This window comes from Felis catus, chromosome C2 (assembly GCF_018350175.1).
Source record: "Felis catus isolate Fca126 chromosome C2, F.catus_Fca126_mat1.0, whole genome shotgun sequence".
Taxonomy (NCBI): domain Eukaryota; kingdom Metazoa; phylum Chordata; class Mammalia; order Carnivora; family Felidae; genus Felis; species Felis catus.
Genome location: NC_058376.1, coordinates 34,852,421 through 34,879,530, shown reverse-complemented (window position 1 = coordinate 34,879,530; position 27,110 = coordinate 34,852,421). Strand labels below are relative to the sequence as shown.

The following is a 27,110-nucleotide window of genomic DNA, read 5'->3' as shown; positions in this document are numbered from 1 at the left end:
CACATCGCCTTCAAGTTAGCATGAACAAGTGTATTACTTACTATAAAGGACCCCAGGCTCACTTGTAGAACCCAAGTTACACCATACCTAGTATCTATTTTCATCCTCAAATGCTTTTTCTTTCTCTGTAGACAAAAACAACTTTCAAGGCAAAATTAGTTTCACACATTTATAAGATCATTGTTAAACTATATTGAAATCACATATATGTACAATCTGTAAAAAAACAAAAAATTCTGAAGATCCTAAATGGATCTGAACATCCATCAGTGACTTGATTATGAATTTATATTTTTTCACTATCACACTATTCCCAAGGGCAATGTAAATCATGTTCTGAACTTAAATATTTTCCTCTCACACTCTTCTCAAAATAAGACCTCATCACTGTCTCTGAGAGTTAAAGGAGGTGAGGTAATGAATAGCAGAGGTGATGTGAGAACTTCAAGAGAGTTTAGAAATGTAAATACTGTAGAGCAAATGAACAAACCACCCAGGAGAACAAATTATAATAAAAATAAATATATGCATATGTATTTAAAACACATATACATAACACACACATATATATGAAAAATATATATGAATATTAGATTGTTCCTCAGTCTCCTTGCCTTCATGGATAAATAATCTATGTTTCTTTTTTTCTCATAATTTATATTTAGATTTATATTAAATATAATTTACATTAATTTATAATATTTAGACACAAAAGTATTATGGTTAAACTTATGTAGCTAGAAGTGCATTTTTATTTTAATAATGGCCATCTGACAATGCCATTAAGTGTTTTCTCTCAAATATTTTCTGTGTCTATACAGTATATAAGTATTTGAAAGTATACTGACTCAACCAAAGCACCTTTAAATGGACAACACTGTAGAATGCATAACATAATCTAAGTCCACTTTCTTCTTAAATTCTTAGAAGAAAGAGATTTTTTTTTCTTTTCCACACTCAACTCCCTTTTTCATTTTCTCCCTGATTCACTGGCCCTGTGCAAACTTCCTCACTATAAACAAATTCCTTCCTCCTTTTTTTAACTTTCTGTTTACTAAATACAGTGGTTAAAGAGTAGATAAAGAGATACAGAAACATCTTAGCTCTATAAATTCTATTTCATATCTTCAGATCCTGTCCTATCACTGGGATTTTGTGATGTCCCATGTAAATAACTATTTAAATACAATTAAGAGAATGGAGGGAGGGTTAGTCACAGTTCAAAAATAGTGACAAAATAGTCTGCAATATCTAAGCAACTTAGTTTTACTGCATTTCTTCTGCTCTGTTTCTAAGGATCTATTCCAACAGATCTCTTGCCCAATGTAGAAGACCCCAGGGAATCTGAAGTGCCAATGGTTACTTTTGGTGCAAGAAAAGGGTGGGATTGGGAAAAATTCCCCAAAGCCTAGTTTCATCAAACTTTCTTTCATGTTAGTAGTTGTGCTTCAATGATTAGGCGCCCCTAGATGACTTTTCCATGACATTCATATTATTGTGCTTTTAACTTTTTCACAGTGCTTTTTTTTTTTTTTTTCCATCTCATAAGTTTCACATCTCTTTGGGTGCCTGGAGTGACTATACCATATATTGTGCTTATCGTAGCTTACACAAAACTCTCTATTTTGGTAACATTTAAGATGTCCTTTGTTGTGACACATTTTGGCAATTTGGGCAAAGAAAAAGAAAGCATTCACTAATATAGTGTATTTGGAAATAGGTACAATAAGCTAGCTTTGCATAATGCTACTCAAATCAAAAGGTTTAATTTACGGAATGAATGACTACACAATGTAGTCTTTAAATATATAAAGAAAAAAAGCCTTCTAAAAATGAAAAGGAACTTGGGCACCTATTTTTTTTTTTGCATAAATTCCTTAGAAGCTTTCATGAACTCATCTTTCTTTCTCAAGGTAATTATGTTTAAAAAGAAACCTGCAAAAAGCTAAATAATTGATCTGTATAGGCTTAAATGGAAACATGTACCTTGTCATCAATGGGGGAGGGGGAATGGCAGGTTTTAAAGGCATAAATATCATTGAAGCATTTATCATACTTGGAAGGATAGTGTTAATGGGAAGACTTCCTATGTTCATGTGATTTGCTTTTGTAGAACAACATATATGTTAAATTATTCAATGGTTGATTGTGAGGGTTGCTTGATTTTGATTTGACATTTTTAGTTCCAGCACTGAGATTTTAACACTAACTTGTAAAATAGAGTTCCAAAATTGTGATATGAAAATAAACTTTATCAGAATAAAAGTAATATCAAAACCAGTGTCTGATTCCTCCCATGAACACATCATTCCCACAGGAACAGTGGAATATGCAAATAAATTGATATATATGTACAAACACATCTACTTCATTTTTTTTTTTTAGATTTATTTATTTTGATAGAGAGAGCATGAATGGGGTAGGGCCAGAGAGAGAGGGAGGCAGAGAATCTCAAGCAGGCTCCACACTGCCAGCAGAGAGCCCGATGTGGGGCTCGATCTCACAAACCGTGAGATTATGACCTGAGCTGAAATCAAGACTCAGATGCTTAACCAACTGAGCCACCCAGGTGCCCCCAAAAACATCTGCTTTAGAAGTCCTTACATTACTGTGTGGGTGGGGAATAGGTTATATCACACCATTTCATTTTTAAATTGTCTGGTTTATATTAAAATAAATTTATTTCAAAAGTCTCAGTCTTTTCAATATTATGAAGAAGATACATTCACATTAATTAACAGGAATCACTTATATAACACTTATTATGTGCCAGGCTCTGTACTAAGCATTTTATATGAAAAATTCTTTTAATTATCTCAAGAACTGAATGAGATCTGTTCTATCACTGTGTCCACAGTACAGATGAGGAAACAAAGCACAGAGAGTTTAAGGGATTTAAACTTTGTCAGGCTCAGTGTCCACACTCTGAACACTACATTATGCTGTCTCTAGGTATGTCTTAGATGCACATTTTATAGTAGAAGTGTGTAATGTAGATGAAAGGTTGAAAACATGTTTGATTATCATCTACATGCTAAATGAATGTAAGAATAGGGACACAGCAGGCTAAATCTGTCTTATTCACTCACATCTAGACCTAGAATACTGCAGTAAATAAAGTAATTGTTTAGTCTATTTTGGTGCATGAAAGAATTCCACCAGATAATTATTGGTGCCTCTCAACAGAGTCAAAGTCCCAAGTTTTTAGTTATGATCATGCTGGATCCACTGGTGATAGAAACAGAACTTATCAGTTCATTTTACAAATATAAATACCTAGTTGGTTGGACCAACTAAATAAAAAAGAACAGAAAAGACCCCACTCCACCCCCCCCCCCAAAAAAAAGTTTCACAGAGTTTGCTTTTGCCTAAATATTACTGATCTAGGCTTCCCTCTAACATTCTAGAATTCTAAGGAGGATAAAATAAGATAAACTTTTCTCTTAGTTCATTCTCTTTCCCTTGTATCCTCCTTGCCACCAGCCTTGTTTTTTGTTTGTTTGTTTGTTTGTTTGGGTTTTTTTTTTTTGGACTAAATGAATCATATCAGCTTGCTTTTCTCTTTCCTATTTTTGTTGGTTTTTTCCCCTTGAAATGGAAAGCAACTGAGTGTTCCATTTATTCAGACATGCAACACAAATATCTATAGCATCTTTCTTCAAACCTGCTACATCTCCAATTTTAACCCACAATTAAATCAAACATTTTATTGAGAAAATAGATGCAATCAGACAAAATCACCTCATTTTTACAGATTCATCAATCTAACTGCCAATGTCCTCATGTATCTGGCCTCTTCTCTGTTTTTGCTTCTACTGAGAGAAATAGACTCTTGGGTACATCCTAATTCATCCCTCTTGCCTATTTAAAGACAAATGTGCTGCAATTATTCCTTCGATCTCCTGTGCCATTAATTTCTTCCTCACTCTAAAACCATTTCCATCAGCATGCAAACAAGTCTTAGTTGTATCTATTTGTAAAAAGAAAAATATCACTTGACCCTAGATCATTTCCTCTGTCACAACAAAACTTCTTGATCAAGTATATCAAGAAGTCTCAACTCCTTTATCTTCCACTCTAATGTCACCCCACTCATATGACTAAAACGTTTTAATAGCTGCTACTACACTTAGGAAAAAATCGAAATTCCTTACCGGGACCTACAATATTTTAAAGAATTTGGCTTCTACTTATCTCTCCCTACTTCATCCTCCTTTAATCGCACTCATAATGCTCTGCACACACTCACCTTTCTTCTGTCCCTTGAAAATTCAAGTTCTCCCCTCCCTTAAGGTCAGTATCTGCTATTGTTTCTGCCTGGAACACTTAACATCCTAAGTATCAAATAGCCTCTTACTCTTTGTTCAGGTCATATCAAATATCATCTCTTTAGAGAGGCTCTCCTGATAGTACTATGTAAGAGGCTTATATTATCTATCTACAGCTGTGTAACTAATCACTTCAAAATGTAGCAGTTTAAAATATCTGCTCCACTCAATTAATGCTTCCTGTGACTATCTCTTATGCCCAGGTTCAGCCAATAATAGGATAGTTAACAATAGCTAGGAAGACCACAATTAACAACTGTGTCCATTCGATACACCCCAGTCACTCAGTTCTAGTGTACAGTTCTTACAAGGAAAGGGATGGCATCCCAAACTCAGACATTTGTCCTACTTTTCTATCTTTTTTTTTTCACTTCAAGATACTGGGTCTTTGCCTCTTCTTTAATGAAATTTTCAGGAAGTTATTAGCCAAGATTAATTCTGAAATATTAACTCATTTAACTTCAGTACTCAAAAGTTATCACAGGTTCATATGTTCATAGATTTAAATAGAGAAAACATAAATCTAAAATTTAGGTGCATATGGTTTTTCAGGGAGAGGCATAAGTAGAAAGCAAAGTACAAATAGCAAAGACCAGAGAAAAGCATATACCTAACGTCCACTTTTTACTTCTTTATACCTAGCCATAAATGCTCTAGAGAAATCTCAAGTTTCATGTGCTTGTATAATCCACATGATACTGTACCATGTGAAAAAAATAAACTGTAACACCTGGGATGGCTGTTTAACATGCTACATAAGAAATGCCATGGCCTCCTTGTTTCTGCCCTATGGGGCAGGTATTTCCAGTTGGGACTTTCCCCAACAAAAGGACCTTAAAACACTTGTCCTATAGCCACAACATGCATAAAGAAAACAGACAAATATTTCTGGAGATGGAATGACAGAGAATTGTCACATCTCGTCAGCATTTGGCAGCATAATGGAGAAGAGTAAAACTTCCCATAGAACTCAATTGATAAAGACTCAGTACTTAAATACTGCTTTGAAGATGTGTATAATAAAATACCAGCATAATGGGGTGCCTGGAATGCCTGGTGAGGCAGAGCTTTAATTTGTTTTACTGAGCATAGTACCAGCTGCTTCTCTGTTTAGGCAGAGGTAAAAAAGTCATCCTAAAGCCATTCTTCTCTATTCCGTGTAGTTATGCAGTTATACAAATGTAAGGCACAGTCATTCCTAACTGAACAAATCTGTTAGATTTAGCAGGGCTGCACCTAACTCTTGGTAATCAGAGCCTCAGAAGTGGGTGCACCAATTTATATAAGGAACTCTTGGTGAACGAAGGAGGGGAAATTTGAACCGCTTCTCCCTGAGGCTAGAAAGTAAGGAAAACTATTTAATGGAGGGAGGTCACCCTGACTAAATTCTGACAGCCACTGACACCCCAAGCCCCTAAGGGAAATTCACTGGGAGGGAAGAGAAAAATATGTTTGATCTGGGATTAGCAGGATTCCTTAAAGAGGCAAGGCTACAACTGTCCTGGTTTATGACTGTAGAAATAGTGACTGAAAGCTATGAACTTTGGGCTCAAATATGGAACACGAGCATAGTTTGCACAAAGATCTAAACAATCTAATAAGCCATCACTAGAGAACCAATCATATTCAATAGTAACTCTATAATGGGAAAAGTGCAATGAACTGATTGGACCCTTCTGGTATTCCCTCTCTACCTGGCTTTCAGAAGCGAGGCTGATTTGTGGGCCTGGCAAAGCCTTGCATGTCCCATGTCTTCCTGGCATAGTTTGTATTTGTGTACAGACTGCTCAGGATTATATTGTTGAAATATGACGGTACAAGATGATGCTAATGACATAGTAAGAAATTGAGCCCAGAATCTAGATCCAGGAGATGTGCTAAAAATAATTTTTACAGTCATATAATGCTATTGTTTAGAGTTCTAGGATATGGTTAGGGTTTAAGAAACCTGGTGTGGTGGACAGATGCTAAGATGACCTCCAATAATTTCCACCACCTAATGTCTCCTTGTGTCCATGCCTTTATGTAAATCCTCATCTTTGAGTGAGGGTGGAACTTGTGATGTGCTTCTAGCCAAAGAACTTTGGACAGGTGATAGGATATCACTCTCATGATTATATTACATTACACAAAACTCCATTTAAGCAGATCAGAGAGACGGGGAAATCTCACTGATGGCTTGATGATGTAAGCAGTCATGTTGAGGAAGTATATGTGACCAAGAACTGGGGGTAGCCTGTAGGGATTCCAACCATCCTTTAGGACCTGTGGGTGGCCTCCAGATGACACCCAGCAAAGCCAGCCTCTGTCATATAGCTACAAGCAAATCAATTCTGCCAACAAACTAAATGAGCTTCAAAGTGGGTTTTTCTCCAAATGAAAACATAGCCCAATGGGCACTTTGCAGCTTTATGAACCCCTAAGCAGAGGACCCATTAAGCCTTGTCCAGACTCCTGACCCACAAAAACTGTGAAATAAGAAATATGTTTGTTTTAAGTCACTAAGTTTGAAGTAATTTGTTATACAGCAATAGACTATTATTTTACTATTATACTTGGTAAACCCCACTGAGGACTTCCCCAGCCTGCCAGGCTCCACCATAGACAGGCAGATGACCCTTGCTGGGATACAAATATATTTCCCATGAGAAAAATGGATCCTGGAGAAGCCTCACTGGGGAACTTTAATATTTACTCACATGTTTTTCGTGAGAATGTATTTCTTGAGCTTACTGTATAAAACATAATTCTGTAAGATATAAGAGTAAGACTGATCTTTTTTTATCAGTTCTCAAAACTCCACAGAACAAATTCATGTTTCTTTCTTTAACAGCTCCTAGAGTTAAAGGTATTATATACTGAGTGTTTGTGTCCCTTCAAAATTCATGTGTTGAAACTCCACTCTCCAATGTGATGGTATTAGGAGGTGAAGCCTTTGGGAGGTAATAAAGATTAAGTGAGGTCATGACAGTAGAACCCATATAGGATTAGTACCCTTATAAGAATCATAGGATCATTTTTTTTTCCTCTCTCTATTCTTCATCATGTAAAAGTGCAACAAGAAGTTGGCAGTTTGCAACCCAGAAGAGTGCTGTCACCAGGATCTGACCATGGTGGTACTGTGATCTCAGACTTGCAGTCTCCAGAACTGTGAGAAATATATTTTGGTTGTTTATAAGCCACCCAATCTATGGTACTTATGTCACAGCAGCCTGAACAGACTGAGACATGGAGAATAGAAGTGAAGGTCTAAGTAAAGGAAACTAATATTAAAATAGTAAAAAAGGAACCATTTTCCTAATCCCTACTTCCTACTTCTTGTGGTTATTATCAGCTAAAAATCTCTAGCAATCCTTGAAGGAGTTATGTGCATAAGAAACCCGTATGATATTGGGTTATGCATAAAGGAGACTTTAAGTGTGGTATACTAGAAATCATGCTCATATTCACAGAACTCGGTGAAAATTGGAAAAAGCAGAGAAATCCTCAGAGACATATCAGACACATCACCTTTCATATTTAATTTATATGTGATTGACTGGATATATTCTTATTATAATTATTTTTATTGCCTATCACAAGAACTAATCCCCCCCCCCCCCATCCTTGTACTGCCCATCAAAGATCTGGACACATCTCAAGGGTTCAGGGTGGGAACAGGCCTCAGATTTCTGTAATTCAACAAAAGGCCTCTATGTCCTCATTTATGTTCTAAGCTCTGAGAAAACTCCTGGAAAGCCTATCTCCTCCCCAGTTTGTCTGCCTTCTTCTCTACAAGTTTAGGCTTAAAGAGAACACAAACCAACAAAGACAGGGTGGAAATTGTCTTTTGGAGTCCTGATCACACTTCAGTTCTTGGCCCTGCCACATGAAAGTGGTCAAGAATTCCACAAGCAAGGAGTTCAGAACTCAGAACACAAAATCTGGCAAACTTCTTGAGTTTTAGGGAGAAGCAAGCAACAGACTTCTCACATCTTCCCCATTCACTGGTTTAAACAAAACACAATTTAATATTGGTAGAATGTCTTGCCACTTGATCCCAAGTTAAATACCCTCCCCCGTAGCTTTACTCATATAGAGATACCTTAGGTAGTAGACAATATCTTACAATTAGCCTTTGGGAGGCTGCATCTAGAACCAGCAGTTCTAGAGTGAACTGCATCTAGTTCTGCATCTAGAACCAGCAGTTCAGAGTGAACAGAACCAGGTAAGCAACAATATTAATATAACACTTATTTCTGCCCGAGTATGCCACAAGTTATGGATAACTTTTCTCTCCAGGGAGAAAAAAGGAAGATAATTGTTTTATTAGAAATAGTAGCATAGCAATAGAAACAGGCAGGTAAATTCCTGAAACTAGAGGTAGAGGGGAAAGAAAACATTTAGCCCTCCCACTTGCCAAGCTTCTATCCTGCTCCTTTGACCCGTCTCAGGCTGACTCTCAGGCAACAGGTATTACCACTGCCTTTTGGGATATGGGTTAATAAATCTTCCCACTACTCTATCCATAACGAAGAGGAGTCCTCAGTTTTGTTGATGTTGGGGTAATTATTTTCTGATTGCCAAGCTGGATCTCTGAATTCATTTTTTTTTTCTTGAATACATTTTCATCCCAAAGGAAACATTGTTTTTCAAGGTGATTCAATTCTCCTAGACCATACAGATTTTGTGGTATTATTGGATTAAATAGGCCTTATGGGTTTACCTTGGGAACCTGGACACCATTTATAACATTTTCTGTGGGGGGAATACATTTCAAGCTGTAAACTACCAGATCTACAAAAAGCTCATTAGTAAACCAGAAACGCTCTTTCTTCTCTTTGCCTTACCTTTGCCTGTGAGAAAAGCAACCACAATGGTACGAACTGCATTCTTTTAACTAACTTCTTTTATCAGCTGGAATGTTTTTGTCTGTAAGTAACAGAAGACCCTGCTAAATGTGGCTTAAACAATAAGGACATTTATTATGACATTCAGGAGGAAGTCCAGCGAGAAACAGATCTAAGCATTGGCTCAGCAGCCTAACAATGCCTTAAAGTACCTAAGCTCATTCTAACCTCTGGCAAGTAACCTTGCCTTGCTCTGCCTGTCACAAACTTCCTCATCCCCAACCCCTTAGGCAGCAGTAACTCTATGCATTAAATCCTCATAACAACATCCAAAGGCTGGAAAGGAAAGGGAACTGAGGAGTTTTCTCCTTAACGCGTATTTCTTTTATCAGGAAAAATACTTTTTCCAGAAGCCTTGCAACAGACTTTTTTTCATGTCCTCTTGGCCAAAACTCAGTTACATACAAATTCCAAATGAATCTCTGGTTGAAAGGGGAATGATACTATGGTGATATCCTTCATATTTCATACCTGAGCTAGAAGTGAACTCATCTTTCCTGAGCACATTTTTCCCAAACTTGAACAAAATTGGGGTTTGATCAGGGAAGAAGAGAGGACTGGTTGTTGGTAGGTAACCAATAGCATATGTCACATTGTAATTTTACTCCCATTTATTTCCTCTTACTTAAGAGGTTTACTCTAGACCCGGTAACATATGGCACTGGGCTGTGAAGATGAGACTTTAATGGGATACAAAGCACATTAACAAAATGTGTGCTAAATTGCAATGCTATGGTTGTGCTGCAAATTCGATGTTGTGAAATTATATTCCTGATTAGACAGTATAAATAGTGCAATGCCAGTTTGGATGTTACAGTGATTCATTGAGTTTAAAGACATAACATGTGGAAAACTCCCTAGTGCTAACAATGCTTACTTTTCACTGACCTATGTCCAATAAGCCAAAAGATAAAACATGTGAAATTCACATATAAACAAGAATGTTAGTTATATGCCACTTACTGTACAGATGGTCCCCAACTTACAATGGTTTGACTTATGATTTTTCAGCTTTATGATAGTGTGAAAGTGATACACATTTAGTAGAAACTTTATTTTGAATTTTGAATTTTGATCTTTTCCCAGGCTAGTAACATGCAGTCCAATCCTTTCTAGTGATGCTCGGCAATGGTAGTGAGTCGGAGCTCTGTCAGCCATGGGATCATGAGGGTAAACAACTGATACATTTACAACCATGCTGCACCCACACAACTATTCTGTTTTTCACTTTCAACACAACATCCAATAAATTACATGAAATACTCAACATTTAATTATAAAATAGGCGTTGCATTAGATGATTTTGCCCAACTGCAGGCTAATGTAAGTGTTCTGAGCACATTCAAAAGACTAGGCTAAGCTATGCTGTTCAGTAGGTTAGGTATATTAAATGCATTTTCAACTAATGATATTTTCAACTTACAACATTTATCAGGGTTTTATCAGGACATAACCCTATCATAAGTCAAGGAAGATGTGTACATTGAAATTATGGCAGCTTTTCTATGATTAATAACACAGGAAATGTCACTGATAGTCTAGGGACGATTAGCAATAGTTTTCTCAAAGCAATATCCTGTGAATTAGAGTCAGATATAACCAACAACACAGTCACCAAAGACACCCTTCTCCAGTAATACTCTTAGACAACCTATTTAATAAAGACCATTGCTCCTTTTGTAAAGATCATACTCCTTATCACAAGGTTGTGTAAAAATAACTCACAACTTAGAAACATATCTTAGGTCATCTTCTTTGTCTCAACAAGAGTGTGCAGCTCCCACCATAGGACCCAAAGAGAGGAGAGGTGAGTTCTAAACCCACTCAACTCCAGTGAAGTAATCTGATACAGGCTGGGTTACAGCCAGATTCAATTACTTATGCCTAAAACAAAGCTACAACACTTAAATACACAGAATCACAATGTCAACGTCTACTAGAATTTTCCTACGAATACAATGTGGTCCCTAGAAGAGAGGATAGTCCTTCTATAACCATATCCTGGTTGGGAACCTTGTGAAAAGATATGAGTCTAAGAGAGAGTATACCCTCTGTATTACCTCTCTCCTTTAACTTTGAAATATCACATAGTAATGAAAACTATGTGTCATTATGACTTTCTTTGACTTACTTCTCTTCCTATGTGGGGTCAGAGCAAGTGAAAGCGGGGGTTCCCATCATTCTTTATTGAATGCCAATAGTTCTTTCTTCCTTAACTTTAGTTGGAGAGTGAAGATAAAAGGATTATCAAAATGGGAGTCTTCTCACTTCATCAGATTTAATGTGTGTCTGAAAGGGAGGAAAGCAATGCTTAAAGAGCATATAATGTATCTTTTCTTTTTGCACAAAACCAAAGGAAAAATAAAATATAATAAAAAAGAAGTACACAGACCACATTTACATGGGAAATATTTTTTAACTACAGTGAAAACTGTTTTACAAATTTCAGTCATTAGCCATAAAGTTAGAGCAATCTTAAAATTAGAAATAAATAAACAATGTCGGGGTAACCTAAAGCTATTCGTGTCAATTCAACTTGAATTCCTAACAGTTGTGCAGTTTGCAATTAACAATCTAACACTGCATTGTCCTATCAAATTTGAATTATGATCTTAATCAATTTATCAATAATAATTTAATGGTTGTTCAGCATTAGGCTTAGCTCTTTTAAGGAACACAAAGGGACTATAAACACAATGCCTGCTTCAAGGAGTTTACATCATAGTCAAGGAGATGATTATTACACTTGAAACAATACAGCACAATGCAGCAACTATATAAATTAAATGCTAGATTTACATGCAATCTGAAATGTACACATGTTCATACACTTCTGACATTTTATTTCTCATCTATTTTCTTCTTTTGACTTTTTGTACATGCAGTTTCTCTCCATTAGCTTGGCTATTGGTCTTTATAATGTGGGTGAAGCACCAGGCTTAATGTACTGTAGATTTTATCTAAAGCTGGTGTCTGTGACAGTTTCTGTCTGCCTTTACAAAGCCCAAAATAAAACTAAGCTAAAGTATTCTTGAACTTTTTATAATGTGAATAACTTTCTGCTTAAGAATTATTTGGAATAATTTCTCAGGAAAGAACAGATGTTGGTAAAGCTAAAGAACTAATTGGGTTTTGCACAGTTCTGTCAATACATGGGAAAGCTTCTGTCTATCTAGATACCTGCCAGAAAATAACAAAAGGTTTTCACTGACATGCAAAGCAAGAGTTCATTTAATTTTTCAGAATTCTATTTTTCAACTCTATGTTCATTAGTTAAGTTGATATTCTTTGTCCCTAATTATGTTGTTTAGGTGCTGAAAGATTTATTTAAAAAATATGTATAACTAATTACAAAACTACATAGATATTTGTACTTAATTGGAAGATGGATAGAGGTAGCTTATTATGATTTTGCAAGGAAACAAAAAAAAAACAAAGCCCAAGTAACTATGATGTTTCAAATCCAAGAAAACTATGTATGCTTAAGAAAGTGAAATGTCTAGCTATAATTATTTCTTTTTACATCCAGGAATTAACCAACTAACTAAATATAACCTATATTAAATCAGTTCTACATCATAACCTCAACTTTAAAGTGGATATCTTAGTAGACAAAAATCTTTTGCTAAGGAACTATTCAAAATATTTTCAAAAAGGTTTTCTTCCTGCAACTGAGAAATTTGAATTAGAGATGCATAATAATAAAACATCTACTTAATGAGTTTTTTACATATTGATAGACAAATATGTAGAAAATGGTTTTAGTCTTGTTGAAACAAAATGGTCCTGATGTCCTTTATGTCTTCCTGACTTATTGTGAAATATATTTTAATTATTCAACAATTACTATCTTACCTATAAAAGGAAATTGTCTCTTTAAAGAAGTAGGATAAAAAAAAAATAGGCCAACTTGTTTATGAAGCAAAGTATTTTCATCCACTTACTCATAGTTCTTGGCTTTTGACAGGATGTCTTTGACATCTGAAATGGAAATATTCACTCTATAATTACACAACTTTATATTCATATATATATATATATATATATATATATATATATATATATATATACATACTCATGCTAAAAAAATTAGATGAGCTTATTTGAATTGCATAGGCCATCCATTAGAATTGAGGAATTTATTCAGTTGGGTCTATAATTCCTAAGTATATCCTTATATGACATTGCAACTTTTTCTTGCCAAGTATTTGTACATAGTTTTTTTTTTAAGTTTATTCATTTATTTTGAGAGACAGAGTGAAGCCAGAGTGAGCCAGAGAGAAGCAGAGGGAGAGGGAGAGGGAGAGAGAGAATCCCAAGCAGGCTCCGTGCTGTCAGTGCAGAGCCCAAAACAGGGATCAATCTCATGAACTGTGAGATCATGACTTGAGCTGAAATCAAGTGTTGGGCACTTAACCAACTGAGCCACCCATGGGCCCTTATCTATACATAGTTTAAAAGTTACAAAACTTTAATATATAGTTACATCTTTTGGCCACTTATTCCAAATAAGTCCCCATCAGAACAAAGGCAATTTATGCCTTGCATCATGATCCTTCATAACTAAATTACAAAGGGATTAAAATGCACAGGTGATGAGTGGTATAAATATACAAGGAATTTTTTTTTATTTTTACATTTATTTATTTTTGAGAGGCAGAGAGAGATAGAGCACAAGTGGGGGAGGAGCAGAGAGAGAGGGAGACACAGATTCCGAAGCAGGCTCCAGGCTCTGAGCTGTTAGCATGGAGCCTGATGTGGGGCTTGAACTCACAAACCATGAGATCATGACCTGAGCCAGAGTCAGACGCACAACTGACTGAGCCACCCAGGGGCCCCTACAAGCAATTTTTCATGCTGTGCTTTAATTTAAGAAGGGGACATGTATAAATGTTAGTTTGAAAAGCAGAAACTTTCAAATGATTTACAGTTTTCCTATATAAATACTGTGTATCCTAATCTCTTTTTCAGATTCAACTTTCTTGTGGGTCCAATGAGAATAAAATGGTTTCTAGAGAAGATTATATTTTTAGTTACTAAAATCTTATTACCTTTATTGAGATATATTTATTTTGAGACATTTAATCAACATTTAACTTATTACAACAAATCTCTTGTTCCTAACACCCCATTTATATTTTACCATTATTTAGGAAACATAGCTATCAAAATATTACAAAATAATGCATGTATTAGTCAAAGATGGCTACAATTATGCTAGATAACAAGCATCCCAAAAATCTGTGACTTGTAAAAACAAACATTAGGGCACCTGGGTGGCTCACTTGGTTAAGTATCCAACTGGGGGTGAGGTCATGATCTCATGGTTCGTGGGTTTGAGCCCCGTGTTGGGGTCTGTGCTGACAGCTCAGAGTCTGGAGTCTGCTTCAGATTCTGTGTCTTCCTCTCTCTCCATATATAATCTAGGATACTGAGTTCCCATTGCTTTTTTGTATTTCTCTGGTAGTACACATCATAGTCTAACTTCTGCATTATTTGACTTGTCATTTACTGAATGCCACCTGTCAGTCCTTCAGAAGCTCTATTTTGCATATTTCCTGCATCTTAGCAAACTACAAGCTCCCTCAGATCAAAGGCTGTCTTACTCATCTTTGGCTTCTCTGTGGGGCCTAGCACATCTCTTTCCCACAGTAGGTTCTCAATAATATTCACATTTAAAAAATGGTTTTGTAAGAAAAGGTCTCAGTAATTTTTATTCATTTTGTCCAGGAGTTTCACAAAATGATATAAAATTTTACTCTAGGCTTCAGCAAAAGCACCTGGATCACAGACACTCAATAAACTATAACGGGGTCATTAGAGGTAATTGGATCTATTTGAGCCAGGAAAAGACTGTGCCATTTGCCTTGAGGTATTTAAAATCAAAGATAGAACCTCATTTGTCTGGGATAATTTGAGTGTTGGTCTGCATAACAGTTGTGACCCCTTCAGACTATTATGGTTCTAAATTAAGGATTTTGAACATTCAACTAGTAAATGGTAAACTGACAAAAATTAGGATATACTCTCACTGACTTGTAACACATTATTTATATGATTACAGATGTCTCCAAAGTTATTAAATATTTTTACTTATATAGAATAAAGTAGCTAAAATGTTATATTTATAAAGTTTTTTTTAATTTTCATTGATCTTTTTCCTATCTTCCTTAACTACTGCTTTTATATGCCACTAATTGCCCAAAAACATAATGTAGCCCATTATTTCTTTATAGGCTAAAGAAATTTAAATTTTAAAGCTAGAAGAGACTAGAAACTATTGAATCTTATCTGTTAATTTCACACACTAGCAACTGAGGTGCATAAAAATCATTATTAAAGTCTTAACCTATCAGAAGTTAAATTGTGACTGGTCTCCTGACTCCTGATATAATATTTTTATTTTACCATCATTTGCCTTTTTAAACTCTTCTGTTTTTCAAGATCTCTATGATGAGACTCCTTTGTAAGTACTTGGATTTATTTCCAACTTTACCCTCAACACAAGTCTTTACTCAGGGTAATTGCCTTCCATTATACAAACTTCTGTTGGGAAAAGTCTTCCCTTAAATTCCCTGCTGTGCAACTCAAAGACTGTCCTTCCTTATGAAACAAACTCTGCTGTTCCAAATCGCAGTGACTCTGGAGACTTCAAAAGCAATATTTTTGTCATCTACAGGTTTAAAACTCTAACTTAGGTGCCTTACATAAAGACAACTTTCAAGCAGTTTATAATACAGCTGGGGAGAGTAAACATGTTCATGCAAACAGGGCAAAAGATTATGAGTGTTCTAAAATGGTCACGGTGAGCTGTAGGAGCACAAATAAGAGAGGGGTATTTAGGTAATATCTGGTGTAAGCATTTAAAGATGGTAAAAAGTATAGAAAGAGGGAAGGACAATATGAGATGATAGGTAACCATTGCTCAAAGGCAAGAGTTATAAAGTGCAAAAGGAAAGGAGCAAATATCAAATTTGGCAGGGCCTTAGGGTTTGTTAAGCAGGGTAGTGAAGAAAGTGTAAAACAGGAGTAAGTCAGAGTGAAGCTTTATCTAGATAATATTAATTTCCAAGAAAAGGTACTTGAACTTCATTCAAGAACATGAAAAAAATATGAACTATTGAGAGTATTTGAGCAATGCAATATCTTGGTCAGAATTTTGCTCAGGAAAAGTAAACCAGCTAGAATCTATAGGATGAACTGAAGAAGGATGTAACTCGTGCCAAATAGACCAGTTGGGAATAGAATGCTAGAGTTCAGGAAAGGGTTAACAAGGGTCTGGACTAGAGCAACAACTAGAAGAGAAAATAGGGGCTCAAACGTGTAACAACACTGGGATATAATCAATATGATTGGGTCATTGATTGGATATAGAGAAGAGAGAGAGAAGCAGTTAAAAGACACGTGCATAGACAGAGAAAGAAAGAAAAGAAAAAAGAAAAAACACAGAAGAACATCCAAGTATCACAGAGGAACATAATTACATTTTTAAAAAGGATTGAGTTCTGGAGCACCTGGGTGGCTCAGTCAGTTAAGAGGCCAACTGTTGGTTTCAGCTCAGGTCATGATCTCACAGTTTGTGGTTTTGAGCCCCACATCAGGCTCTGGACTGACAGTGCTTGGGATTCTCTTTGCCTTCCCCTCTCTCTGTCCCTCCCCTGCTTGCACTCTGTCTCTCTCAAAATAAATAAGTAAACAACAACAAAAAAAGTATTGATTTCTAAGTTAAATCCACAACATGCATATTATATGTCCCACAAATTAATATGTATATTTTAAATACAGCAGCAATTTAATGCTTAATTACATACTGACATTTTGTTTATTAATTGTTTCAGCCATTTCCATCTTCAACAATAGGAGATACTTTCTGAGGCAGGGAAAAAAGAGGAGTGGATGGAATGAACTGACATGTAGAAAATCATTACTACATTTCACGTTCAGCATAATATATATGCTGCTATTGCCATTTTACAGAAAAGGAAACTAAAGCACAAAACTATCAGCTAGATTGTCTGTATTTCCAGAGAAGATAAAATGTGTCCCCATTTTTATTGACTCCCAGGACTTAGTGACTGTCAAAGTTATCAGTGAGTTGAGGTTCTGGGAAACAGATTTTGGCTGAATATAAGAAAAAAACAAACAAACTTTTCAACAATTATATCTGTGAAGTTCAAGAAGAGAACTGAGATCTATGGAGAAATTCTAATGAGTTTATGTAGGTATGCAATCTATAATCAAGGGAAATCACAAAAGTTTTTGTCTCAAATTGTTTCAATATAATAATTGATATGTGAGTAAAGTACAGAGAGGCAAATATTAGTATTTATGGACATATAATATATATTTGTATCTTTTTCTTATTAAAGGTTTTTGCTTGATTTTCCCAGAACCTCTTCATTAAGAAAACAATGCATATTTTTAAACTTTTAATGTTTATTTAACTTTATTATAATCTATGGAATGTATGTGAACTGTGTGTGACTTCCAAAGTGTCTCTTTACTATCAGTCAGTAATAGCTTGACATGTAGAAACAGAAATGGTACCCTGTATAAAATGAAGGAAAGCTTCTTTGTCAATAGTCAGGTATATTTCAACAGCTAAATCCCTTCCAAAAATCCACAGCAAGGTGTGATAAGATAGCAAGGGCTGAAGAATAAAAACATTAGAGATCCACAGAGAAAAAGGCACAAATTCTTATTTAGGGCAAGAGAAAGTCTAAAACCCCCTAAGATTCTACCAGATTCCTTTTGGGGGGGGGGAGTCTATGTCTAAAATAAGACTTAATCCCCTGGCTCTTGGAGTTTATCACAATGGCAGGAGCTGGGCAGATTCATGATAGTTAGCTCTGGATCATACATAAGATTTCTTCAGCTATTTAGGGGTCTGTATCAGGGAGAATTAATATGCCTACATGTGTGATTTAATGCTATCCAAAAGTATATTTTTATTTTTTAAAAAGAGCAACTGAGACTGAGGGAAGCTAAGAAATATTCTGAACATTATAGAATGGGTCAAGCCAACATTTTCATTCAGACTCCAAAGTTCATAATCTTTACACTATACCAAGTAGTTGTAATATTACCTAAGCAGGTAAAAGTTTTTCTTAAAAAAATGTTTCCAAATTAGGATTCATATTTCAATTCCCAATTTGTTTTACTATTTGAATGACTGTATAGGTCATAAAACAAACCTCTGGATCTTATACTATCACTTGAACTTAACCTTTAATTCCTCTTGATATTTCTGCTTAAAAGTAGACTTTTCCCTCATTGATTTTTTTCTCATAAAATCTCAAAAATAGTTTAATATTTATAAATTCTAACTCTTCTTGACCAAACCTTCAGATAAAAAGAAGAAAAAAATAAGTCAGCAGAACTATTTACAAATTAACAACAATGCAAAAAACATAGAACACCCAGAAATGACAAATATAGAAGAGGTTTCAGATATCAAACAAGAAAATTGCAGAATAAAGAGAACAAAATAGCAAGTAACTATTTAAAATACTGCTAACCAGAGTCCCCTGGGTGGCTCAGTCAGTTGAGGGTCTGACTCTTGATTTCAGCTCAGGTCATGGTCCCAGGATCATGGGATTGAGCCCTGTGTCAGTCCCTGTGCTGAGCATGGAGACTGCTTGAGATTCTCTCTCTCTCTCTCTCTGCCCCCTCCTCCACTTGCTCTTTCTCTCTAAAATAACATAAAATAAAAAAATTAATAAAATAAAATAAAATAAAATAAAATAAAATAAAAATAAAATACTGCTAACCAAAGGAAAAACCGAGCAGATATTCTGAATTTGGGCAGCTTTCTTTTGACCATTTCCAAATGAACACACCAAAATTAGATGTTTGGTCTGAAACATAGTCACTTGTGATTAGAGTGGGGTATTCAGAAAAAGGTCTCTCCGTTCATTTAGAATATTAACCTCTACACACACACACGTGCGCGCATGCGAGAGCACACCTACAAATATATCCACAAAAGCCAACTATGAATTACTTTTTAATATGAAAACAAGCACTCACAATCTTCTGCACATGTGATTCTATATATTTGTATGATTCAGAGAACACTGTACCAGGTATAAAAGTAGACTTAGATTCTAAACTGAAGTTTACCCCTTATTAATAGAGTGACTCGAAAAGTTACCAATAACCTTGTGCCTCAGTTTTCTTATCTGTAAAATAAAGGAGTTGGGATGGATGATTTCTAAAGTCATTTCCAGCTATATGATTATATATGATTCTCAGACAAGTGAGATGAGAAAATCTATGTGGCTGTATTGAATTGTCTTTGTCCTTGGTCCTGAACAGCTTCAGACTTGAGGGCTGATTCATTATAGTCAGGGAGGAAAATTTCCATTTCAATTTCTAAGATAATCATGGCCAGGTTTAACCCTTTCAGATTAAATGTTAATTTTCTTATTTTTCTTAGGCCTCTATATTTGTTATCCCAGGACTTTCCTATAATTAGATGTCAGTCTTTTGATTAATTCTGTATTTGCTTCAGGAAAGTACCTACTTTTAGCCCTTAGATTATTTCTAATGTGTGTGCTCCCTGCCCTATCTATACTTGCTCTTGTGCTTTTATGCCTTTTTTCTTGCACCTAAGCAGCACTTTACTTTCACTGATTATTCTCTTTAAGAGCCTGATCTTTCCCTTTAAGATTCAACAATTATGGTCAATAATATACAGAATGATGTACTTCTAGTTCTTCTTTGTTTTAAACCAAAAACATTTTATCTCAGATATAGAAAATCCTCTTGTTATTGTTTATTCTTATTCCCAAACATCTATAATTTCCTTAAAATAATGGTAATTAAAATGTCCATAAAATATTTCCCAAAGTTTTAATTATTGTATAGGCAAGAATAAATATGTTCTACTTATATAACTTAAAGCATAGCTTATCATGCTCCATAACTCAAAATTAGAAAATTATAGTAAATCAACTGGTGTGCGCATAAGAATCACTTTACCAAACTGTAAATTTAGTAATGAGGTAACTAAATTCAAAAGTTCAAATGGCTGATCAAGTGGTAATTTATTAATGTGTTTTTATCACTCAAACATACGTAATGATATATTGTTTTAATTAGTAAACGGGATATACAAATGATAAAGAATACTTTCTATCTTTCTACTCTTTCTTTGTTGATCATATCTAGAGGTTGTCTGTAGCCTGAAGGAGAAACAGATGGATTGATAAATAAATCTTTACTGTATAAAAACTTAAATAGAAAATCATTATCCTAACTAAAAGTCTCTGAATTTCGGCACTGATTCATTTTTATTTATTTATTTATTTATTTATTTATTTACTTACTTACTTACTTACTTACTTACTTACTTACTTTAGTTTATTCCATACCTTTAACTTATTCCTTTAATTTATTCTACAATGTCTAAGGCAGAATTCCAAGCTGCTGGCACTAGACAAGGACTCAAATACAGAATAGAGGGTCACAAACTGACTCTGCCAGGGAATGTTTAGATAAACACTACCATGTAATAAGCATAAACACCAATAATTGCCAGGACAGATGAGTATGACTGTGACATTACATTTCTGCTTTCTACACACACTTCTGAAGTAGTTTTAGTTTTATTTCTTTTCTGAGTTCTCTTACCCTTCAAGACTATTTTTGGGGAGTATGGAGGTACAAAGAAAAAGAAAGTTATCATTAAGAAACAGTTCTCTAGAGTTTCCCAACTGAAGCTGTTGATGAAGCTCTTAAATGTTAGATACCTTGATTGTTAATTCTCTAAAAAATTATCCCAAATTTTAGTGCTTTTCTAGAGTCTAGCAAATAATTCTAAATATCTCCACTTGCTGTGCAAGAAAATGAAGCCAGATTATCAGCTTCTTTGGATAGTTATTTATTATTATTATTATTGTAGTGTTTATTTATTTTTGAGAGAGACAGGAAGACACAGTGTGAGCTGGGGAGAGTCAGAGAGAGAGGGAGACACAGAATCTGAAGCAGGCTCCAGGCTTCGAGCTGTCAGAACTGTGAGATCATGACCTAAGCCAAAGTCAGACACTCAACTGACTGAGCCAGCCAGGCGCCCCTACTTTGGATGGTTCTGTAAAGTGATGCAAACAATCAGAATCACCTTTTATTGTGAGCATTCTCCAAGCGAATTTTTGGTTGTATAGTGCAACTTATGTTTATAATGACTAGGTAGAAATTTGTAATATATTAAATTTATAATATAGAGTTGTGATTTTGTTATGTATATATAGTTTATTACACACAGAGTCCTTTTTAAATAATTACTGTGTACAGTAAGTATATGTATACTCATATTATGCCTTTCATAACAAAACTACATTTTAAATGTCTCTAGTGTCATGAATGCTTTTTTAATTTACTAAAAATATTTATTGAGGGGCGCCTGGGTGGCGCAGTCGGTTAAGCGTCCGACTTCAGCCAGGTCACGATCTCACGGTCCATGGATTCATGCCCCGCGTCGGGCTCTGGGCTGATGGCTCAGAGCCTGGAGCCTGTTTCCGATTCTGTGTCTCCCTCTCTCTCTGCCCCTCCCCCGTCATGCTTTGTCTCACTCTGTCCCAAAAATAAATAAAAACGTTGAAAAAAAATTAAAAAAAAATATTTATTGAGAATCTGGTATATGTCAGACACCCTCAATGCATCAGTAACATAGCAATGAAGAAATCCTGACTTGAATAATAATTGTTGGGAAATAATATTCATACTGTTTGAAGTAGTTATTGTTTTCTTTAATATGGTATATAGAAATATGCTGCAATGAAACAATTACTTTTTGTAATTTAATTATGGTAAAGCAATTTTTTAAAGACAACCATTACAATTGCTAAATATTCTCATGACCAATTACCTTCATATCATCTTGTCAGTTCGTTGTACTGAAAATCTTGTTTCCATATAACTATTAATGCTTTAATTTTATTGCTCTCATTTTATGCATGATGGTAATGGAAAATTGTAGACAACTTGTTGAATCTTGCAGTTCCACAAGATAGTTCATCTTTCTACTTTACTGTGACTGGATAATATCCTTTCTGTACACAATGTGTTTGTTCTTCTAGCTCATCTCTTTCTATTTTATTTTCTGCCCTACCTCTTGAGTTTGCTATTATTCTTCTTCACCCCCTACCCCATAACAAACTTTCCAGCAAACTTGACTCCAGGGTTCCTTTGTGCCATTCTGAAAAAAGAACAGTATGTGAAATATGCTTTAATAGCATGCCCTTGCTGCTTATATAAAGAAACACCGTAGGTAAAATAATGTTCCATATCTCTGTGATATATTGCCATTTGTGACATGATTTCCAAGGGACTATAACTTTATTTTATTTTTTCAGTGACTTTACATGAAGTATTTAATAGTAAATTTCTGTATGAGCATATCAACTAGAAGAAATGTTTACCGGTCTTGATTAACTGGAAATTTCCCTATTAATAAGTATTGTGTGATCAAGTACATTTTTCTTAAACTGCCAAAAACTTAAAGCCAGGAACCAATCCAAGCTTTATGGGACATCAGGCTTATATAATTTTGGGAGCCTTGTTTCAGAAAAAATAATTTAAAATTATGAATACAAGGGGTGCCTGGGCGGCTCAGTCAGACAAGGGTCTGACTCTTGATTTCGGCTCAGGTCAGGATCTCAGTGTTCCTGAGTTTAAGCCCTGCATCTGGCACTGTGCTGATGGTGTGCAGCCTGCTTGGGATTCTCTCCCTTTCTTTCTGCCCCTTCTCCATTCATGCTCTCCCTCTTTCTCTCTCAAAATAAATAAATAAACTTTAAAAAATAATAAAATCATGAATACTAAGTTAGATACAGGGCTGTGGAAGAGCCTCATTCTAGTTCAGGGCTTTTGAAGCTGGGGCCTTATCAACAACATGGCAAATCCACTTCTGCTTGGAACCTAAATTTTATTCCCAACTGCTTCTATTTTCCTCTATCATCATTTCTGAATGCACTAGGTACCCTCTTATCCTTACACAACTGCAATCTAATTGATTGATTAACTGAAATTTCTGGAAAATATGGAAATTTAAAAAAATTACATATACATGAGCAAATATATACTTTAAATTAACACATGCAAATATTCATTTGTCAATCTTTTGATTGATATCCAAGGCTTTTTATATGGTTAAAGACTGAGCTAACAGATATTTCCTACTTAATTTCCCCCATCCTCACCTTTTACAATTTAATTTGTACATTTGAATTTTGCATTAATGGTTTAACATTTCCTATACTATGCTTTTACAATAAACTACCTCAAAATTGTTTCAAAATAGGTGGACTAAAGTTACCATTCATGACTATTTGTACATAGATTCTCTATTTTGTAGATTGTCCATGGCAATGTTGTATTACATGGTTGATTACCCTAGCCCTTTCTGAATTGCTTCTTTTGGTTATATTTGGCATATGCTATGTAAATAAAATAGAATTCATCCCACTCAAAACATATGATAAAGTTTTTATTTTATAGAATTTTGAACTATCTATGTTACTTCAACTTTCCAAAATCCTAGGTAGTTGATAACTGAATATACCTTAGGTGTCATTTCTTATACACATGGATTATTTATACTCAAAAATAATAGAGATGGGAGATTCTTTTTTTTTAATCAGTAGGTAAAAGTAGAAATGAGTCAATATGCTAACATAGCTTTTGTGTTATATTTAACATTTTAAATTTACATAGAAACAAATTATAAAAATATTAGCTGTCATCATCTGTCTTGTCACATAACAGTGAATTGCAAATAGTCACTGGTATTTTCATTTGACCTTGTGGTGTGGAGTTTTAAGAGCATGCATTAGTGCACAGATGTGTATTATCCTTTGAAATCTGCATCCAGTCACGTGGGTTCAGTTTCAGTATCTAGTGCTATCATCTAGAACAAAAATAGTTTTTTCTTTCATCTGTACAGCATAACAGAAGAATTTGGACAAAAGTCAGATACATATTCTGAAGGAAATCACTGTCTACCCTTCCATGAGAGAACTAAATTTTAGTAATTTACTTCAAGTTTTAGTTGTGCAATTAATTTCATACACCTTATGTTGCCTCATCCAAGATGGAGTGATTTTATTTTTTAAAAACCAAAAGATAGTTTGCTTCATAGTGTGCACCTTGCTATGAGCTACAGTAATTTTTGTAAGTCCATTAATTCAGGAAATTTGATTTTACACCATTTTGCAGACCAAAATACCATGTTATTGCATGGATGAGAAAGAAAAATTAAATACTTCAAAATATTTTCTCAGAAAAACTGTTAGTTTAGGTTATTATAAAAAATATACCTAAGCCAATAGGCCTTATAAAACTATAAAATTAAAGAATATGAGTCCTTTTAGAATCAACAAGCTTAAGTTCTTTTCTGAACACAACATAATCACACATCATTATAAGCTGTCATTTCTGAAACTTGGTCATTGTTTGAATGTGTGATAGCCCAATATTGGAGAAGTACCTAAAATGGATCATGAAAGGATTGGGGATTAAGAGTGATGCCATAACAGAATGGACTGAAATTACTGGCACTGTTAGGCCTGCAAAACCTAAAATAAAGAGGAAATAAGACTGAAATACATTAAAATATGGGAGGTACTTAATAGGCTGAACTGTGTGACTTTTCTACTAACTTCAGTGTTATGTTTACAAAATTAAGAAACATTTTTTTAAGCATTTCCTTTCATAAAAATTCTAAACATACGTGATTTGTCACTTTAGGATATAGTATATAGTAAAAATATAAAATAACTCATGCAAGATTTAGATATGCATGAATTACAATTGGGTTACTACAGGAAATGAAGAATCTTGACAGAACTACTTCTGATCAAAGCAAAGAGAGTAACCATACCTTGGTGCTCCTGTGCAATAGAATGTTAAATAGACAAATAGCAATTTGTCTGTAATTATGTTTCATTTTTTCACTTTGATTTTCACAATACAGGTTATCATGAAAAATAAATGATCTAAAGAAGTATCGCTTCGAATGAATATAAGGAATAATCGATTTATAAGACAATTCATTCTATTTCTTCCTCTAAGTGAAAAAATATATTAGTTACAATCATGTGTATATTTACAATAAAGTTTAAGATAGTACAAAAACTCATTGAGATTCCTTGCTTCACAGTGACTACTAAAGTATTAGGTATTGATGGCATAAATCACGGATCCACTTTTAGGATATAAGTTCCTATGAAACAAAATTGGCAGCTTATTGCAATAAGCATAAGTATATCATTAAAGACTACACATGTAACATTCTAAAAATGCCAGCTTGCCTTTAGAATGGCCACAAATTTTCATTCGTAATTCTTGTGCTTATCTGTCAGGATAGGCTTAATTATGCTATAGTAACAAACAACTCTAAATGTCTCAGTGGTTAACCCAGCAAATGTTTATTTTTTTTTTTCTTACTGTGTACAATCAGTACAGATCAGTTGAGGGTTTTGTTCATTGTCTTTCAGAGACCAGGCTGATGTGTATGTTGTAGCTATTACTTGGAATGCTGTGGCAGCAGGAAAGACGATTTATGAGGATCTAACTCTGTCAATTAAATGCTCTGGCCCAGAAGTGGCCCATGTTACTCGTGTTCATGACTCCTTTGGCCAGAGCTAGTCACATGGGTTCACCTGAGGAAGCCAAGTAAAAAGGAAATCATGAAAGAAAACCCCACCAGGTAGCCAGAGCAGAAAGAGTTGGTGAAGAGCACTAATGATTTCCACATCGTACTTGCAGCACCAACCTTAATGTTGTAAAGGCAACTATTATTGATTGAATAGCTCATTTAAGTGTTGACTTCTTTAAAACACAACCATGACTAGAAAGTAATATTAATAGGCCACTTTTTCTGACCAAGTCTAGTAAAAGAAGCCTTCTCAGGATCCAACTCCTGCTGAGAAGCCTTGCTAAGGTTTCAGTGCACTTCAAAAGCCTTCTACTAATTGTAAGTTTGGATAAAACTGCTATTTTGAGAGGTTAAGTGATGTCAGCTACAAAAACACTTCATCAAGAGTGGTCAGCTCTTGGCAAGCAATCTGCCTCACTGGGAAACAAAGGTCTAAAGAAGAGAATAACAGGTAAATACCGTTATCGCTGTTTTAAACTGAGACTGATTTCAGCCTTTAAAGTTCTTTCGTCAAGGCGTTGTTGAAAACTCAGTCATTTTATGGATAAGTGTTTTGCCAAAATACCTTTTGACTGGCTACTATTAGATAATGCATAACTAATAAATTGAGAAATAGACTGAAGTTTAAAATACAGGAACAATTTTCCCAGTCCATTAAGGATATGAGAGAAAAGAATTTTAGGGATGGTTTAAAAAATACAGCAGTGTGTGACTCTCAGAACATTATCTGTGTGGTGGGAACAATGAATAGCGGTTAGTTTCACATGATGTCTTATACTCAAATTCTTATTTCCTCTGGAATGATGAACATATTGAAAATGAAATAGTGGTTTGAGGATCAAATAGCAAAGATTTTAGTGGGTGTTGCTTTTAGTGGGGTTTTGAAATATTTTTTCTGGCATGCCGATTTTACATAATAGATCATCGATCCCCCAAATACTAAATTTATTAAATAATACTTAGCATAAATGTTTCAAACTTTGTAATTTTATTTTATTTGATGTGTATTTTGAGAGAGAGAGAGACACACACACACAGAAAGAGAGTGCAAACAGAGGAGGGGTAGAGAGAGAAGGAGACAGAGAGAATCTTAAGCAGACTCAACACTCAGCATAAGCCTAATATGGGGCTCGATCCCACAACCATGAGATCATGACCTTGGCCAAAACCAAGAGTTGGATGCTTAACTAACTGAGCCCCCCAGGCATCCCCAAACTTTCTTATCTTAAAGTATTG

At 34.9% G+C, this 27,110-nt stretch overlaps 1 long non-coding RNA gene across 7 annotated transcripts in view; it reads right to left on the bottom strand.

Moving 5' to 3' along the window:
• Positions 1–27,110, bottom strand: part of LOC102901880 — a 222,595-nt gene that overhangs the window by 154,134 nt on the left and 41,351 nt on the right. For 6 of the 7 annotated variants that reach the window (XR_006584933.1, XR_006584934.1, XR_006584932.1 and 3 more), the window contains exons 3-4: positions 13,162–13,198; positions 11,349–11,506 (exon numbers count right to left, since the gene is read on the bottom strand). This is a non-coding gene — a long non-coding RNA (uncharacterized LOC102901880). The remainder of the gene's footprint in view (positions 1–11,348; positions 11,507–13,161; positions 13,199–27,110) is intronic. The other variant, XR_006584931.1, reaches the window with a different exon arrangement.